The sequence below is a fragment of the Dipteris shenzhenensis genome, chromosome 3 (genome assembly GCF_047967505.1).
Source record: "Dipteris shenzhenensis isolate YYH24624 ecotype China chromosome 3, Dip_SZ_1.0, whole genome shotgun sequence".
Lineage (NCBI taxonomy): Eukaryota > Viridiplantae > Streptophyta > Polypodiopsida > Gleicheniales > Dipteridaceae > Dipteris > Dipteris shenzhenensis.
The window spans coordinates 62,454,193-62,464,812 of NC_141598.1; the positions used below are offsets into that span (position 1 = coordinate 62,454,193).

At 39.9% G+C, this 10,620-nt stretch overlaps 1 pseudogene; it reads left to right on the top strand.

The window, feature by feature from the left end:
• The first annotated feature begins 6,271 nt into the window (after positions 1-6,271).
• LOC147904139 (putative CCR4-associated factor 1 homolog 6 pseudogene) lies at positions 6,272-7,469 on the top strand (annotated as a pseudogene).
• The last annotated feature ends 3,151 nt before the right edge of the window (positions 7,470-10,620 follow it).

Consider the following 10,620-nt stretch of genomic DNA (forward strand, 5'->3'; position numbering starts at 1 on the left):
CATCAACTAGTACATTCATCAATGACACACCAGAAACTACAAAGTAGAAGTATCCTCATGACCAAAAAAATTAGATAATTGGACTTACACAACCTTTGCCTTTATGGAAAATTTATGGAAATTCATAAACCCGCAACTTCAAAGAAGCAATTCAAGTACTTGCAACATGCCGTGCATTAGAAATCAATCTTGGACATTATTTGATTCTACTAGAGAAAAAGGCCATTGGATGCAAGTGGGTTTATAAAGTCAAATTGAATCATAATGGTACTTGTCCTTGTTGCCAAAGGCTATGCACAAGTATATGGTACAAAATGTGAAGAAACCTTAGCACGAGTTGCAAAAAAGATGACTCTTATAATAGTCCTCTTATAATAGTCATTACTTTAGCATCACAATTTGCTTGGCTATACATTTGATGGATGTGCAAAATTCCATTTTGAATGGTTTTCTACATGAATTAGAAACTACATGCAAGGCTATGTTGTCAAAGGCCAAGAACAAAAATGTTTGCAAATTTCTCAAATCCTTATATGGAACGCAAAGCTTAGAATCCTAGGACCATAATTACTTTATCAATATGGGTTCTCAACCATCAAACTTAGATTCTTCCTTGTATATAAGGAATTCTCCCAAGACATTGTTCTTGTTGTTCCATAAGTGGATGATCTAATGATTGATTATCACAAAATCTACTGGAAAGCTTATTTAAGATGTCAAAAGTTAGCTCACGTCCAGATTTGACATCAAAGACTCCACTATTTTCTTATAAATTTGGAGGGATACAAATGGTATTATGAGGACACAAGGCAAGTGCACTCAGAAAGTTCTGGAGTAAAATTGCATGCATGATTGCAAACCCTAGCCTATTCCCATGGAATCAAACGTAATGATTTAAACTTATGATAGGTCATCATTTGTAGATCCTCAATAGTATAGACAACTTATTGCAAGTTTGATTTATTTGACCATTAATAGGCTAGCCATTTTATACCTTGCCATAAACATAGGGTTCATGGGACGAAACCAACTCCTCCCACATGCACACATGCGTGCACGTACACATGCGCGCGTGCACACACACACACAGGTAAGTGGACCCTGACCTCAGCAGAGCCTAGACTACCGGATGGATTCGATACTTTTTACCAGTTGCACTCATAAGGATCCATATGTCAAATATATAAAAGTTTTTTCCACCTTTTATCTGAGCATCGTGTGCCGTGTTGTTTATAGGTTTCTATTTTAAAAAAACACACACACACACACACACACACACACACACACTCGTCTGAATTCTACCAAAAAAATCTATTAAAAAGCCAATAAAAACAATTTTGTCAAAAAAGAGAAATTTTGTCTGGTAAGGCTTCATTGCTCTCATGTATGCCCATGATGAGTTAGAGCTTCCAACACCATTCTAGGAGTCTAGGATAAGTTAGAGCATCCAAAGTCATTTGGTAAGCTAGAACCAATTTAGGTATTTTTCTCGTACAAGGGAAAAGTGGTAGAGTTGTTTATTCCATAAAGTTATGTTGTTTGTACTTCATTCTCAATGAGGAATAAGACTAATTTCATTTGGTTCATAGTTTTTTTGCATGCATTGCTTTTTCCTATTTTGATTTTGGTTTTTATGCTTGTTTCTTATTTTGAGTTCTCATTAGCTATAGCTCCTCTCTCTTACCCATAGATATTCTTATTCACCATATCCTAAAAAGGTGTGAGGAGTTGATGTCAACAAGCTAGTGAGATTCATTCAACAATTTTAAAAATGTTAGGAGGTGGGGATTAATGTTTGTGGGTATATGAGGTGGGGCTATTGCTAGAAGGTGGGGGATAGAGTTTATGAGTAAAGGAGCTAGGGGCTATTGTCTTGTGGGTATATGAGGGAGGGAGCTCAAACCTTACATGCTTTACAAAGAAACATATGAGTTTCTCATGTATGAGAGGTGGGTACCTTGAGACTCTTGATTAGCATTGAATGCAAAACATTAGGATATGTTGTGGATATTAATCCTTGATAATTATGATAGATTTGGAAAATACAAATTCTTTAGGCCCCTTTTATATCCTCTTCTTAAAAGTTCTTCCCATCACTTTCTGATCTTTTCTTCCTAACTTTTGAAAGCTTCCATGCTAAAACATTTTTGAATTTACCAAATTTTCATCATCTATAAGTTCCAAAGATTTGATCTATTGAACTTTAGCATAAGAACATTACAAAGGGCTTATCTCGAGGGGTTCACCTCACAAAATGTCAGTGTACCACGTGCATTCAAAAAGAGGGATTTTTCTAATTCAAATTTAAGAAAAAATTTAAATAGGATTACAATAACATAAGGGGTTTTTTAATTCAAATTTAGGGGAAAATAATCTAGGTCATAAGTAATGCGGGGTGATTCTATTGCGAGAAATGTTTTAGGTAAGGCTTTGTAGAATACCCCTTGAAAACATGTGATACCTAGGGTCTCTTAGTTATGCACCTCTTGAGGGACCTATAAAAAATGGTTTAGAATTGACAAAATGCAAGTAAAGAACCTTTTTCACATGTTAGAATATAATACGCCTTTGTAAATTTAGCACCACTAAGAGTTATTGAGAAAAACACGAACCTAAGTTAGGAAACTAAATACAAGTAATATCCTAAAGTAGTGAAAAGAATAAATACCATGCATCATAGGATAAAATATTAAAATACGTGGTGGCTGTAAAAAATGAGACTTTATATATAAATCAAAGATGGATAACCTTTGAATACTTAGGCTTCCATCCAAAGGACATTTTTTTCATTTGTTAAGGATGTCATATAGGGCACAAGGGCAAATCCTAACCCTAACCTTATGGTGTTCATGTAGTATATTCGTGTGACAGGGTTAGAGCAAACAGGGTGGCCCTAACCCTAGGTCAATATTGTGCCATCTGGTTGATAGGCTTATCAACAAGCCATGTGGTACCCATGGTTGATAGGCTTATCAACAAGCCATGTGGTAGCTAGTGCACATTATCATGTGAGTCACTAGTGGCACATTAGTAGCTGCATCATTTTGTTGCATCATCATGCCCATTCACACCTCTTTATTGCACATCATCACTACGACCTAAGCACACAATGCCAGACATGCGCACTTTTCTAAGCAACATGTGAACATACACTACCACATCATCATATAGGGCCACATCATCATTTTGAAAGTTTGGCACAAAATGGCCAAACATTAGGATTTGTTGTGGATATCAAACCTTGATAAATGACAAATCACAAAAATTTTGAGCCCCCTTTTGTAGACTTTTAGATGGTAAATTTAATTATTCCCATCACTTTCCTATTGCTCTTCCTAAAATTTGGAAGCTTTCATGTCAAAACATTTGGAATAGTATGGCCATCTACTTTGCACTTGTGGCACTAGAGCTCCTTGTATCCTCATCTATTTTAGAAGACTTTTTAGCTCCTCATTTTTTATCTTCGTGTATTTTTTGACAACCTCTTGACAATTAAATCATCATCTTCTTCTTCTTTGCTATCCACATCATGGAAGACAATCTTGTGCTCTCTAATGACACTGGTTCCTTGAGCTTTTACTTGGTTTGGTTGAGCTTTAACAACATGTCTTCCTTGTTGAAGTCATGTTGAAGCCTTTTCAAGAAGACCCTCATCAATTCTATCCATGTTGTGAATGACCATCTTAATACTAGTTAAACTTAGTGGCTTTATCTATGTACATGGTGTGAAAGTACATCAAGTACTCTTGCTCTGTAATACAATGTAATATTGCACTATTCATAGAAAAATTTACCAGTGGGAATGAGGATTCTCACCCTCTTGTCCCATGTATCTTTGGAATTTGATCTTTATCTTTGGTCCTCTCATTGTTGCTAGATTCATTCGTAGATTTATTGGTGGGGTTTCAAACAATTGCATCCTTTGGAGTATTGAACTTGGAAAGTACCTAAGTTGGATTAAGAGAATGAGACAGGCTAAATGCCACCTCACAAAGTACACATTAAGATAGACATCTTAGCACATCCATGGTCACATGAGGCATGCTAACCAAAAACTAACTGATAGGGGGAAAAACCTCCAACACTAAGTGGAGTGAAAGTGCTTCTATCTAGGTCCTACTGGATCACCTGGCACTCTCATAACATATGCTTACAAACCCCTCTGGGGCGATATAGTGATCGAGTACAATGTATGAATGGTGACATCAATCTCCTTTTTGAATGGTGACATCAATCACCAAAAGGAAGCAAGTCGAAAATGTTGAGAAAGCTTTCAAACTTAAAGCCTTGGTATTTACATCTGCCACATATTGTGTGTAGGCACATACTTCATGCTGATCTCTCCTGCAGAGAATCTCTCCTCGACATAGTGATAGTGTATCTCGATGTACTTTGTGTGAGCCATACACACTCAATGGTAGTTGTGAATAATTGTCTGAGCCAAACTAGCATATAAGTGTCTGAACAATACACAATTAATGGTAGTGTTGAGTGCTACCATGTATTCAAGCTCACAACTAGAAGTGGCCACCACTAAAGGTTACTTCTTTCTTAACTAAGAAATGCATGAACTATCCAAGAAGAAGACAAAATCATAAGAGGACACATGTGTGTCAAAGAAGCCATCCCAATTCAAGTCACAAAAAGCATGCAACTAATCGTGGTGACTAGATTGGTATGCCTAAGGCTTGCATGTTCGAGGAGCAAGTGCTTGCAAGCAAGGTTGGGAACGAGAGCTTCTTCCAACGTTGCATTTGTTCATGATAGTTGAGAAGTTGCCTTTGTTTCTCTTTGTTGGTTAGAATTTTTATCTGCTACGTTGTCAATAACACTAATAAATTAAGTTTTTGTAGATAGGCTACCCATTGAAGAACTTGCCGCATGGACTCGGTTTTCTTAAGTCAAGCAAAAAAGAGAAGTGAAAGATTCCATGGAGGGGTGGGTGGCAATGAGGAGCGCAGTTCAATAATTACATTGTCTCATTGTACCTGAAGGTTGATGGGACAATAGCAGAACTTTTGGTAGGCGCTAGTTTGTTTTTGTTGTTGCAAGTGGAATGGATCGACATGCCATTGCCTTCAAGAGGACAATGGATTTATACGTTTGGCTTGAAGATATATTCTCTTGTATTTGAGATGTGAATCTACATTTTTCATGCATTTCTTTTTTGAGATGTTAAATTCCACTTTAATATGTAGTGCTCAAGTGGTTGTTTGAGCATATTAAACAATGCTAGCTTTCTTTAACATTTTTAGTGGGATTGGCATGCTCACCAATTCTGCTCACTACTACTCTCTATAATCTGCTTCCCCTTATAAAGATGTAACACATGGAAAGGTATAGACGATTGTGTTAAAATTGTAAAATTTTAAAATATAAAGGATATTTTAACGTTTGCTTTATGGGTTTTGAAAGAGTGATCCCCACGAGGGCAAAGTTCTTGCTTGCCATGAATCTACATGGGCAATATTATAATAACGCATTTGCATATTTTGCTAGTTGGGAGTCCTTCCAAGGCTTGAAAGCACTCCAAATGGCAACAAAAGAAGTTACATAGTTTCCCATGGGCTTGTAAGGATATGCACTAGGGTTTCCTTCTAAATAGCCAAGGATTCAACGATGGACTTGGGTTAGTGGACTTGGGTTAGAGGTGGACACGTTGAGTAATGAGTCATATCTTACTGCCTAAATATCATATATGGGAGGGATCAAAGTTTGACATGGGGTCCACGGAATATAATGTTCATGCATACGCTACTTGAAATGCATAGGAAGTTTATAACACCTATTTTCAAAGCATGAATATGGATGCTTGCCTTGAAATGAGGCACCATGGCCTAAATAACATCGACTTGAGTAACATGGTAAGAATTGACTTGCTCAAGTACTTCAAGTTTTTGGATTTTTGAATAAAAGCCGACCGTGTTATCTGTTAAAAAAGAAAAGAAGATGAATGATATGAATCATTCAATAGGCTTGCCCAAGAGGAGGAAGAAAGAGAGAGAAAGGAAGAGAGGGAGTCCGGACTCGGAGGGAGAGAGAGAGAGAGAGAGAGGAGGGGGCTAAAAATGTGGAGAGAGAGGAGATCTCTAGATTTCTACCAAGTAGCGCTGATCCCATGGAAAAATGAGCTTCTTGAAAAGCCGTCGTCGGCTTTAGTTAGGCTACCACATATGGAAGGCCAAAAAGTTCATCAAGTTTACATGGTCAAAAGGACGTCTAGACTAGCACCAAAAGAAGCTCCCGAACCGTGTGTTGAAATATGGGTGAGGCACAAACACCCTACATGTTTTGTGAAGATTTCTTACGATGTGTAATGTGTGTAGAGATGAGCTGGTTTCTCACCTCAATAGAGTCGCCGACTCTCTACATACTTACTTAAACCCTTGAGAGAGCTTCAAATCTCTGCTCTCTTCGCCTCTGTGGCTTTTTCTTCTTCTTCTCCATCTCCATCTCCATCTCCATCTCCATCTCCGAAACGGAGCCCTTTTCAGCTTCCCGCTCTCCCTCCCTTCCATCCCTCGCTTCCACCCCTTGCCCTCTCTTCCTTGACCTCCCTCACGGAACCCATCCCTTGCAGATCTGCCCATGTCTGTCCCTGACGGTGTAACTCCCCGCATCCGGGAGGTTTGGGCCCATAACCTCCTCGAGGAATTCGAGCTCATCCGCCAGATCGTCGACGACTACCACTACGTTGCCCTTGATACCGAATTCCCCGGCCTTGTCGTTCGACCCGTCGGAGTCTTCAAGAGCCACGACGACTATCATTACCAGACATTGAAGGCAAACGTCGACATTCTCAAGCTAATACAACTGGGTTTCACCTTTACAAACGAGGACGGTTCTTTGCCCCACTGTGGCAACAGCGAATATTGTGTTTGGCAGTTCAACTTCCGGGAATTCAATGTCAGAGACGATGCCCATGCTCCTGATTCAATTGAGCTCTTACGACGGTGTGGGATTGATTTTGAAAAGATTCGGGAAGAGGGTATTGATTCGCAAACGTTCGGAGAACTTCTTATGTCTTCAGGTGTAGTGCTGAATAAGGATGTGCATTTCATAAGCTTCCATGGTGCTTACGATTTTGCATTCCTGCTCAAACTATTAACCTGCAAGAGCTTACCTTCCAGTGACGCAGAATTTTTTGAGCTGCTTAATCTTTTTTTTGGGCCTTCCTATGATGTGAAATACATGATGCAATTCTGCAATGACATGCACGGAGGGCTGGATAGGCTGGCACAGGTTTTGGACGTGAAGAGATTTGGGGTGTCCCATCAAGCAGGTTCTGATAGTTTGTTGACATCTTCCACTTTTCAAAAGCTGAAGGATGATTTTCTCAACGGGGCCATTGAGAGATACGCAGGTGTATTGTATGGTTTGGGTGTTGATAATGCCCGTGTATAGATTAAGGGTCAAAAGGACAAAGTCCACATTTACACTGTTCTTTCTTGCAACATGACGGTTGTGCATTTTGCCAACTTTTGAATTGATTCCCATGTCGTCTGGTGCTGTGGTGAGTAATTGGGTTTATTTCAACCTTCTATGGTGATGTGCTTAAGTCCTTGTTCAAACCACTAAAATGCTGGAAAGTCTTACTTTGGCATGGTCTATATGCCTCACATTCATAAGTTGGCGCGGGCTTACCTTTGATAGTGTGCTGGACGTTTTTTCAACAGGTCCATTTGAAAAGTACTGATGCGTTTTTAAGACGGCGAATTTCATTACCTTACCCTTTTTTTAAATTTACTTTTGGTGTCTGCATGAACTTTTATAATTAAGTTCATTAAATTGACATATTGATGAAATAAGGTCTACACCAAAATCTCAAAGCAGTTGCGTTTACCCCCACCGCTGATTTTTGAAACAAACTGAAAAGGCAGAAGATTGTCACAAAAACAAGATGGACTCTTCAGTGCTGTCTGCAAAATATAATCATTCAATGACCTCCAGGTTGAAATCTGGGAACTAATGAAACAAACAAGGTCTCAGGCGCTCCATCACTTGACAAAGTTTCCTCGAGTCCTAAATTAACTGTAGATTCTGCCAAAAAAATCATATAACAAGTACATATTTGGTTAGATACTCCATTATAACTTAATTGGATTGAACGATTCGGATATCAGCTGACCTCCACGACTGACTTTTAAGCAACCTGGACGTGCGGAAGATTGTCACAGGACAGAAGGGGCAATGCCATCCTTCTTGTATTCCAGACTTTAAAGAAGGTGGTAACAATGGACAAGAAGGTAGAGGCCCCAAGGTGTCCCATCTCTTTTCGGTATTTGTAATTGTCCTTAGAATGAAACCTCTGAAGGAAGGCCATACTGGAGAGTTGGAGAGTGTCACTAAATATCTCTGAGTGCTAGGCCCTGGCATTGTCACACCCAACCAGTTTGTCTATGCGGACTGAATCATCTGCCTGTTTCTGAGCTTGTGGCAAAAAAGAACATATAGACGCATCTACAATGATGCGTCCACAAACGCTGCCCATGTATTAAGCCTGCAATGGATTATCTACAACCCTTTCCATGAGGTCTTTTTGCATCCTTGTGCAAGCTACAACAAAAGGCTGTTACCAACGTTCAGGACATCTGGGCTGAGGACCTGAGTTTACGGATTGGGAGAGTTCCACACGTTAGCAGTGTGCTCCATGTGTTGAAATTGAAAGCACTTGTGCCAATTTTACTGAACACAAAGAAAAATAAGTGTAATTGAACTTATGGGAAAAAAAATCTAATTGAAATTGTATGCTCCTTTCAGATTCCGATTAAAATAAACGTCAGACAATTATAGGGTCCTCCCAGGAACTGACACCTTGTTATTTAACTTTTGCCCTAGTGCTTCTGGGCATTTGATTTCTCGTAAACACGTGCATGTCTAGCGATGCCTCAAATATGCTCCGAATATCCAGTAGACCTATGTTAAGTATACCAGTTATAGCATTTAAATTCGTTCAACAAGACGATGAAACAAGAGAAGAAAAGAAGGAAAGGTTAGGGAAGACGAAGAAATAAGATTCAGGTTACTTGACCAACCGACCGTCCTAGCCTCCCGCACATCCTCGGCAGTTCAATCTGTTGTCCTTCTATCGTAGTTGATCGTTATCCCAACAGAGCCTCTCAAATGACGTGTTCTCCCCATTCAAGAGGAAGGGTTAGCCGCTAGTTTAGGTGAGTTTAAAGGTCTTCGATGATGACCCTACTCTCCCCTCTTAGGGAGGGAAGCTTTATCCTGCATAGTTGATACACGGAATCTGAAAGCTCATCGACTTGATCAACCACTTACTATTTACCGCGACTGCAACTTAAGAAAGGCATCAGATACGCTTATGCTTATGCTACTTGTTTTGAGAGCCGGCTTTGCTGTGTAGGCACTTACACCCCGATAGTTCTACGTTCCCATCTTTCATCAATGCTTTATTGTAGCTATTTTGATGCTATTTCTGTTTCCGGATCTTACCTTTAATTCATGGGTATCCGCTCAAAATTGTCCACCTCTGCAAATCATGTCCAAATTACCTCAGGGTTTATCTACTGGGAGCTTTCCATTTTGGGACGGTGGATATCGAGTAGAAGCCTCTAAAACCTTTGTAGTGTGGTTAAAGAGATTGGAAGAACCACTAAATTTAAGGACGATCCACGGTAAGAAATTTGCTCTTCTATTGTATGGCAGCTATTGTTTGGGATCAATCACCTTTTTTTAATGAGTACTCGGAGAGATTTACTAAGGCCCGATTCACACACATCTGTGGACAAAATGAAAGAGTTATGCACATGTCCGTAGCGGTCTAAGCGATTGTCCGCTGTGGGATTCACACAGCGCGGCCAAGTTTTTGTTTAGTACTGGGATACCCACGAATCAGAGATGGCTTGTTGGTAGGGTCTATGGGCTAGTGCATTGAAGTCGTGGGTTCAAGTCTTGACAAGAACCAATCATCTCCCACTTTTGAAGGCGGACAAGCTCACGGGCGGCCTTGGGAGGTTGCCCGTCAAAAATTCATTTTTTTGCCCGCCACGTAGGAATGGCCGTTGCCCGTCGAAGGACATGTGTGAAAGGCCTGCAAAGGGGCTCTCGAATTTCATTAGTGCAGATCCCTTTTTTGCCCATGTCCATGGACGAGTGTGAATCCTACCTAACATGTCTATTTTAGCTTGGATGAAGACCTTGTGGGTTGATCTTTTATTAGCCTTATCCTCAAACAATAAATTCCATCATGATCAAGTTTGCCTTTTAACTTTTATAGACAAAAGCTCACTGCATAGAATTGTTTGTATCTTGGTCTACACCCATCATTGGCTACTAATGATGAGGATTCTTTGCTATGCGTGATGTAGTTTATGGTTTTTACCTTCTGAATGACTATTGTCTTAGTGCTACCTGAAAGGCAACGCTAACACTCTAAAAAGGGTCCTCCCAACTTTTCAACAGGAATCCCATCCTACCAATCAAATTTGGACACTCATCCCTTCCATTAACTCTCTCTATTCTTGGGCTCTCTCTTTCTCTCTCTCTCTCTCTCACACACGCACACACACACACACACACACACACACACGCACACACACACACACGCGCGCGCGCGCACGCATGCACGCACGCATGCATGCATGAAGTAACAAA